This window comes from Salvelinus sp. IW2-2015, linkage group LG37, assembly GCF_002910315.2.
Source record: "Salvelinus sp. IW2-2015 linkage group LG37, ASM291031v2, whole genome shotgun sequence".
NCBI classification, from domain to species: domain Eukaryota; kingdom Metazoa; phylum Chordata; class Actinopteri; order Salmoniformes; family Salmonidae; genus Salvelinus; species Salvelinus sp. IW2-2015.
Genome location: NC_036876.1, coordinates 5,022,688 through 5,031,149, shown reverse-complemented (window position 1 = coordinate 5,031,149; position 8,462 = coordinate 5,022,688). Strand labels below are relative to the sequence as shown.

Below are 8,462 nucleotides of genomic sequence, written 5' to 3'. Positions count from 1 at the left end.
AAATTCATCCAAGTGTGTTTTCTCTCATGCACTCTCACTCTCTCTCTTTCTCTACCTTGAAATCCCCATTTGTGTAATACGTGTCATATTGTGTTGCACTAGGGACCTGTTTTATCGTACTAAGTTCTAATCAAATAGCCTAGACTGTGGGTTTGCGTTTGTTTGTGAATCGTATATTATCATTTTAGCTTTTAGCAAATAAATAATCAACTCAATTGGTGTGTACGGACTATTTGGGAGACTCGGGTTTGTGCAGATTCACGGATTATGAGACGTTCAGAATGAAACTGTAGAGGAAATTGATATTATGATATTTTTTGAGTTAATTTGGAAATAGAAACTCAAATAAGCTAAAACTTTCCCATGGTGCCCAGATTAAAGAGTTAATATTTGCCTGATTCATTTAATCACGTAATTATAAACCGTTAATAATTCGACGTGCAGCATCGTCACCATTAATCAATACAACGTCACGAAGCCTCATCTTCCTGGCATCTGGAAACTAAGCCGGGTTGGGGTAAACACCATCCTGTGTAGACAACCAAGGGGCTTATGGGAAGGTAGAAATCAAATCAATTTATTTATATAGCCTTCGTACATCAGCTGATATCTCAAAGTGCTGTACAGAACCCAGCCTAAAACCCAAACAGCAAGCAATGCAGGTGTAGAAGCACGGTGGCTAGAAAACTCCCTAGAAAGGCCAAAACCTAGGAAGAAACTAGAGAGGAACCAGGCTATGAGGTGGCCAGTCCTCTTCTGGCTGTGCCGGGTGGAGATTATAACAGAACATGGCCAAGATGTTCAAATGTTCATAATAATCACAGTAGTTGTCGAGGAAGCAGCAAGTCAGCACCTCAGGAGTAAATGTCAGTTGGCGTTTCATAGCCAATCATTAAGGTATCTCTACCGCTCCTGCGGTCTCTAGAGAGTGATGATCTTAACCACTTACCTTTGAAATTACTGGACTAATGACTGACTAAGCATTTTTTAGGCCCAAAAAAATATCAGTTTTTTCATTTTGAGTTAGGCTGAGACCTAACAGTCAGTCCAAGACTGTTGGCTGACTGTTTCTGTATTGTAAGAATTAAAACTAGATTATATTTAAAATATGCATCAATTACTTCATAAGTCCTTGGCCTTCTGAGCTCCCCAATCCTTAAAGGGGATGGTTGTTAAGACAACAAATATCTATCCTCTAAAAAAAATGTTTTTTATTTTACCTTATTTTTTAAATAGCAAGTCAGTTAAGAACAAATTCTTTTTTCAATGACGGCCTAGGAACAGTGGGTAACTGCCTGTTCAGGGCAGAATGACAGATTTGTACCTTGTCAGCTCGGGGATTTGAACTGCAACCTTTCGTTACTAGTCCAACGCTCTAACCACTAGGCTACCCTGCCACCCAAAAATGGCTACCCTGCCGCCCCAAAAATGAAGCCAGGCTTTGGCTAAATTCGGACCTTTAGTGCATTACATTTGAAAGCATAGATCTTAGAAGATAAACACAATAGTGTCAGAAACAGGATGTTCAGCTCTGTCCATCCGTCTCTTGTCATCTGAGTTAGGTCAAGCCACTACAGGGGCACTTATCCTACCTTCAGCATGTCATCGGTGCATACTGTGGAAACCTTGTAATCTGATGAAATGCTAAATGAGAACGCAGACTATACAATGCAACTCAGAAAGTAAATCAACTCATTTGAGAAGTGTTTTCTACAGAGGTAGACTTTTCCACTCAAGACACAGGTTTTGAAGAAGATGACAGCTATCAGGATGTTCGCACCACTGTGCACATTTGTTATTCTTGGAGAGAGGGTATGTTTTATTTGCTTTTAATATGACGGCATGTTCAATATATATATATATATATATATATATATATATATATTTACTCAGCCACGTTCAGCCATAGCCTTCATCAGGGATACTAGTCTTCATCAGTGATGTCAAGCTGGTCTCGCGTTAAATGACTATTAATTAACATAAACACATTTAGCATCTCCTGGCTTCCACGCATAGACTACAAGCCACTTATTCGGACCTTCGACATCTACATTTAAAAAATACTAATAAATCCATATAATATAGCCTACACCAATACAATAAATCCATTATTATTTTGGACAAGTCTAAAGAAACATGATATTAAGAAATTAAGTCTATTTCAGAAGAACAGAATAGCATACTCTGAGTTGTCCTTGTGTTGAGCCCGATCTGTTTGTACACAAGTTCATTTAGCAGACAAGATTTTCTTCAAATTCCGTGGCATTATTATATATATCGTACAGTATGAAAAATGCAATTGAAAATAGCTGAATAATTAGAAAGGATATTTTCTCCAAACGATTTAAGGGAGCGTGCACATCGCTATTCTGTGTTGAGCGGTAACAAAGAAACAAGTACTCCTATATGGTTAATTTGTAGTTATTTGTGTAACTTTAGCTTTTTGTTTTGATTTTTAATACATTCTAAGGCTGCATAATGCAACTCTAATGATGATTTTAAAAAAAACTCGCATGAGCTCTGCTTTGTTTTTTGTGCAGGCTGTTACACACTTCATTAGTCTCTCATTCACAATTTGAAAGCACTTGATAATGCCTCGAATTTCCCGTCTTCATCTCTTTTGTGTGCCGTATTGACCCCTAATAAAATCCATGCCTTTTGCGGCAGTGGCCGTGTTGCACTTGGGCTGAGTTTAATAATTATAATTCCCTTCTCCCGTCTGCGTGCCGAAGCACCTCTCACTCACATGCTTTCAGTCTTTCTTACATGCTACAAGTGAAGACATAAACATCGGGACGCAGGCTCATCCTGACATCCTGCAGGCTCATCCTGACATGACTCTCCAGCATGACAATGCCACCAGCCATACTGCTCGTTCTGTGCATGATTTCCTGCAAGACAGGAATGTCAGTGTTCTGCCATCATGGCCAGCGAAGAGCCCGGATCTCAATCCCATTGAGCACGTCTGAGACCTGTTGGATCGGAAGGTGAGAGCTAGGGCCATTCACCCCAGAAATGTCCGGGAACTTTCAGGTGCCTTGGTGGAAGAGTGGGGTAACATCTCACAGCAAGAACTGGCAAATCTGGTGCAGTCCATGAAGAGGAGATGCACAGCAGTACTTAATGCAGCTGGTGACCACACCAGATACTGACTGTTACTTTTGATTTCTTCAGGGACTTTTGATTTGTCTGTGGAACTTGTTCAGTTTATGTATGTTGTTGAATCTTATGGTCCCACAAATATTTACACATGTTAAGTATGCTGAAAATATACATAGTTGAAAGTGAGAGGACGATTATTTTTTTCTGAGTTTACTTTGACGTTACTCTGGCTGCACTTTTTGACATGACTGTAAGTTAGCAGTAAATGGCTAGTTAGCAAGCAAGGGTTAAGAACGTTGCCAGACAGTTTTGCAATGGAACATTAGAACGAACGACTGGTTCGTGTCCATAGATACAGAACAAAAACCCTGAACCACCAGCCGGGCTTGGATAGCAACCCTAGATTTCTGTCGGGACTGTAAAAATGATGTTTTTAATGAAAATGTCAATAATTATTTGAATATGTTGGTAACTACATATTAATTGAGTGATAATGCTCTCGAAGCCGGTGTTTGGAGCATATATTGGCACGGTTTGCAACAACACCCATGCCAATATATCCTCCAAACACCGGCTTCTCTGGCATTATCACTTAATTAATAGATCATATATTTTCTATTAGGCATGACATTGATAAACTTTAGACATTGATAAACTTTTTTTTGCAGAGCTCTCCTCCACAAGATTGTCAGGAGAATGTTTGTTACTATCAGGATAACAATGATAACAACCAGAACCAATGATATGTAGTTCAGAAATTGAAAAATGTCACACCCTGATCTGTTTTACCTGTCTTTGTGATTGTCTCCACCCCCCTCCAGGTGTCGCCCATCTTCCCCATTATCCCCTGTGTATTTATACCTGTGTTCTCTGTTTCTCTGTTGCCAGTTTGTTTTTTTCCGTCAAGGCTACCAGCAGTTTTCCCTCTGTTCGTCTCTCGATTTTCACGTTTTTTACCTTTTCTGTCTGCCCTGACCCTGAGCCTGCCTGCTGTCTTGTACTTTACCCCACCTATCTGGATTACTGACCTCTGCCTACCCTGACCCTGAGCCTGCCTGCTGTCTTGTACTTTACCCCACCTATCTGGATTACTGACCTCTGCCTACCCTGAACCTGAGCCTGCCTACTGTCTTGTACCTTTGCCCCCACCTATCTGGATTACTGACCCATGCCTGCCCTTGACCTGTCTTTTGCCTGCCCCTGTTGGATTAATAAACTGTAGAGGGTAATAAATATATATATATATTACCCTCTGTCGAAAGGGTTGTACCTGGAACCAAAAAGTTTTCTTGAAAGGGTTATAATATGGGGACAGCTGAAGAACCTTCTTCTTAAGGCTAGGGCAGTATTCGGATGACTGACGTGCCCAAAGTAAACTGCCTGTTACTCAGGCCCAGAAGCTAGGATATGCATATATATGGATAGAAAATACTCTGAAGTTTCTAAAACTGTTAAAATAATGTCTGTGAGTATAACAGAACTGATATGGTCTGGCGAAAGTTGTCGCTTGCGGCGGGGGGTGTGTGTGGTCCAAGGAGAATCCATCCGGAATGTTGTTGTGTGTTGTTGAGGTCACGCCACTTCAAAATCTTGTCTATGGGATATTCTCCAAAGGAAATTCCTCCAGATTGGCAGTTCGCTATGGTTTTCCCACTAGATGTAAGAGTCTTTAGAAGGGTTTCAGGCTTGTTTTTTGAAAAGATGTGTTAGTAGTTGTAAGTTTTTCAAGGTGGTGTCATTCGGACTGTGAGTCTTTCGTGGCACGCGTGGATGAGGGCGCGCACACTTGTTATTTATCTCAGGGTATTGAACATACTACTTCAGGCTTGAATTTTGATAGTTTATTTATTTTTTAAAGGAAGTTTACCGGTAACTTTTTGGATTGCTTATTCTGCACGTTGAACGAGTGGAAGAGGGTGGATAGCTGAATCAAATGCGCCAAACGTAACTGATTTTTGGGATAAAAGAAGGACTTTATCGAACAAAATGACCATGTGTTGGTAGCTGGGACCCTTGGGATTGCAAAGCGATAGGAGATCTTTCAAAGGGAACTGATTTTGATTTTATCGCTATCTCTGATTTGTTGTGACGCCATTGCTGGTTTGGAAAATGTTTTAACTTTTCTCTAAGTTAGGGGGGTGCTGTTTTCCACTTTGTAAAAATTTCGTTCCCAAAGTTAAACGTGCCTCGTACTGACATTCTTGCTCGTACCATATGCATATTATTATACTTTATTGGATTAGAAAACAACTCTCTAGTTCTAAGAAACCGTTTGAATTCATCTGTGAGTCAAAACAGAACTCAGTTGGAGCGAAACTTCCTGTGAGGAAGTGAGAAATGTATCTGAAATCAGGCAGGCTGTTTGGGGTCCAGGTTTATTTAATTTGCAATGTCTTCTATTGGTCGAGATGCACTGCATACAGCCTTCCCCTAGATGTCCAGCAAATAGTGAGAAGTGGACTGGAGTTGCGCTAGGAGATCTGAGGCCGATATAAAGGGTCCTGGAACGTGGGGTGCACTCTTTTCAACATTCGCGCATGACGCAAGACAGACCGTCAGGGATGCGTTTCTGGATGAAGCTCTCCTTTTTTATAGGCCTTAGATATACTCCCGCTCTGATTTTATGTCGATTTATAGGGTGTTAAGACATCATAATGTTGTTATTTTAAACCGAGTTATATCAGTTATATCGAGTATATGCGATTTTCGGATGATTCTTGTGTGCTGCGTTATAGTGAGTGTGGGACGTCTGGGCCACATGGCTAATGTTTTGACTGCTAATTCAAAGTTGAAGGTGACAATCTACACCGAGCAACGATTCTTTTGGACAAGGACAACTTGCCCAAGAACTTCTCTGAATGAAGAGCTCATCAAAAGTAAGAACTATTTTGAAATGTTAATTCGTGTTGCTGTTGAAAAATGTAAAATCGCTAATTCCGCCATTAATTTCGGTGCGGTCTCGCTTTTAACCTGAGGAAGGACAGAGGGGCGCTGTTGTACTTTGGGGGAAAAACGGCCGCAATTTAAACGGCCTCTGTACTCCAATTCTGCTGCGTACAATATGCATAATTTTATTACTATTGATAGAAAACACTCTCTAGTTTCTAAAACCGTTTGAATTATCACTGTGAGTGAAACAGAAACTCATTTGGCACAAACTTCCTGACCAGGAAGTGGATAATCTGAAATCGATGCTCTCATTCTGGGTGCCTGCCTATAAATGGGCATGAACCTATTATATACATGCACGTCATAGCACTTCCCCTGGATGTCAAGATGCCCCGTGAGAAGAAGGAAATTGAGTGTTTACATGGTCTGAGATGGAATACGTCCTCTTTGGAAAGGAGCGTGTCAGACGATTTCTGGTTTTTTCAGGAAGGCCGCGAGGAGGACAGTGGGATGCCTTTTGAAAAGCTGTCGTTTATAGGCGACTAACTATCTCCGGCTTTGATTTATTTGATAGCATGTGACCATATCACGGTAAAGTATGTTTTTTTCAATATAGTTATTAGATTTTTGAAATTTTATCGGGACGTTAGGGCGTGTTGTCGTTGTGTGCCTGTTGTTTCAGAGGAGAGCTTCGCGCCACTGTGGCCAGTGTGCTTGCTAATTCAAGAGGGAAAAACGATGTTCTAAATGCAAACAACGGACCTGTTTGCTGGACCAAGGACCCCTTGTCCAACATTCTGATTGGAAGGATGACCAGAAGTAGGGACACATTTTGGATGCTATTGTATATATCTGTCGAACTGTGTAATAGTAGTTTTGCCCCAGGTTTTTGGCCACTCTCGTGCTATAGGACATAAGCCTTACTGTTCGTAATAAGTTCAAATTTTTAGAATGTCTAACACTGGCGATTGCATTAAGAATAGTGTATCTAGTCATTTCTATACAACATGTTATTTGTTTTTGTAATGTTTATGAATAGCCTATTTGGTCAGAATAGGTGAGAGTCTAATGAGAAATATCCGCAGCATTCTGGGAAAAGATAAGCTACGTTACATAATGGATACCACGTTGATTTCAGCTCCTAAATATGCACATTTTCGAAACAAAACATAAGTGGTATGGTATAACCTGTGCTTATATGGACTGTCATCTGTAGGAAGGTTTAATGAACACCACACCCACGGTTTAGTGAATAATTATATCTTTTGCTGGTTTATTCGCATGAACACTAACGTGCCTAATTGCATCGCTAACGTGCCTTGATGAATGATGCGGAAGTGTGGTAGGGCTATTGTTTAGTAACTTAATATAATGCTATATGTGTGTTTTCGCTGTAAAAACACAATTAAACCATCTGAAATATTGGCTTGGGATCACAAAGATGGCTTTGTCTTTCAGTTGCTGTACAAACGATGCATTTTCAGAAATGTTTATGAGTGAGTATTTTAGGTAGTCCAACGTTGGGTCTCGTATAATTACTCGGCTGCGCTTTCGGTGTATTTTTGCCGGTAGCTGTGATGGGTAGCTGAAAATGCTAAAACTGATTATACCTCAAATAGCACATTTTTCGAAACAAAACATAGATTTATTTGGTGTACGATGTTATAAGGACTGTTCATCTGATGAAGTTGTTTCTTGGTTAGTTTGGTTGTTTCGTTGGTAGTTAGGTTGGCTTTGTGCCATGCCCTAGCTGTGGCGTGAGAAATGTCTGTCCTTCTTTGTATTTGGTGGTTAGCTAACATAAATATAACCGTCTGTGTTTCGCTGTAAACTTTAAAAATCGGACATGTTTGATGGATTCACAACATGTGTATCTTTCATGTTGCTGTATTGGACTGTTAATGTGTGAAAGTTAAATATTTCAAAAAAATATTTTTTGAATTTCGCGCTCTGGCCTTTTCCAGTGGAATGTGGGAGGAGTTGTCCGTAGCGGAACGCCTGGGCCAGAACAGGTAACGCACCGCTGTTATGTCAAGTAACCGTTAGATTTTAAAATCTAACACAGCGGTTGGCATGTACAGAACTAATGGTATCTTTCATTTGCTGGTCCAACCTGTATTTTTTAGTCAAGTTACTGATTCAGTTAATGATTAAGGGATGTTAGGTGCGTCTCCCAGAGATTTCTCCGAATTTTTGTTGGCAGCTGATGGCTAGCTATTCTATTGTATATACCACGATTTTGTGCGCGCTAAAATATGCACAGCCTCTCGAAAAACCTATATGTATGTGTGTAATATGATGTTATAGGACTGGTCATCTGAAGAAGTTTGAGAGGTTAGTTGAAAAAAATTAATATCTTTTGCCTGGTTATTCGTTTTCGCTATTTTGGCCTGAATCAAGTGCTTGCTTGTGTGGTGGCTATGTGTAGTAAGCTAATATAGATGCTATATTGTTGGTTCGCTGTAAAACAT

General features: G+C 40.2%; 1 protein-coding gene across 1 annotated transcript in view; it reads right to left on the bottom strand.

The window, feature by feature from the left end:
* Positions 1-8,462, bottom strand: part of LOC139023861 (uncharacterized) — an 87,562-nt gene that overhangs the window by 34,982 nt on the left and 44,118 nt on the right. The window lies entirely within an intron of this gene.